This window comes from Elephantulus edwardii, unplaced genomic scaffold (assembly GCF_000299155.1).
Source record: "Elephantulus edwardii isolate Elephantulus edwardi_28Jun2011 unplaced genomic scaffold, EleEdw1.0 scaffold00129, whole genome shotgun sequence".
NCBI classification, from domain to species: domain Eukaryota; kingdom Metazoa; phylum Chordata; class Mammalia; order Macroscelidea; family Macroscelididae; genus Elephantulus; species Elephantulus edwardii.
In genome coordinates, this window is record NW_006399879.1 from 5,394,867 (window position 1) to 5,395,815 (window position 949).

The following is a 949-nucleotide window of genomic DNA, read 5'->3' on the forward strand; positions in this document are numbered from 1 at the left end:
TGTATGTGTGTACTTCAAATCAGATCTGACTGATACAGCAGAGCGACTGGTGGATTTGAACCGCGCATCTCTGGGATTGCAGTGCAGCTTCTTGCCACTAGGCCACCAGAGCTCACCAAGGCAAGTTGTTTTATAGCTTGCCCAGGAGATGTCAGTCAACCTGGACAACAGTAATAGGCCACTCAGGGTAGAAAACTGGGCAAAGGTTGGGGTTGGGGCGGAGCAGGAAATCTCTCAGGTTGCTCTTCCAAGAAATCAAGGCAAAGGGCACACATTGTTGCTATGGGGTATCAATCAGTACCAGCGGTCAAGAAACCACAAGACATTGCACTGGGAAAGTCTGCTATCAGAGACGTCGCCAAAGTACTGAAGAGCAATGATATCAGCATAGAGACTAAGGTGTGCCTGGTTCAAGCCATGGGGTTCTTTCCATTTGCTATGCATCTGAAGGCTGGAAAGTGAGTAAGGATGACAGAAAAAGGATTGATCCCTTTGAGCTGTGGTGCTGGAGAAGAGTGCCGAGTGCCCGAGGATGGCCAAGAGAACAAATACACACGTCTTGGAGAAAGTGCAGCCAGCGTGCACCTTAGAGGAAGGCCAGCCACGCGTCAGCTCACAAACTTTGGACATGTTGTTAGGAGAGGCGTTTCTTTCAAAAGGACAGCATGCTGCAAAAGGAGGAAAGTCAGTGAAAGGAAGACCCTCAACGCGACGGACCAACACAGCGACTGCTGCGATGGGCCCAAGGCTGTCAGAGAGGATGAGGTGGCACCGGGTTCAGATCTGTCACTCACAGGGCTGGTGTGAGTCACACTGGACACCTGGCAACACTGTGTCACGATATACAGCAGAGGGGACACTGCACAGTCCTGCAGCACAGTCTCCACGGCGCCAGGGCCACTGTCACAGCCACTGTCAGTCCACCCTGGGGAGGTTTCCCGACCATGAC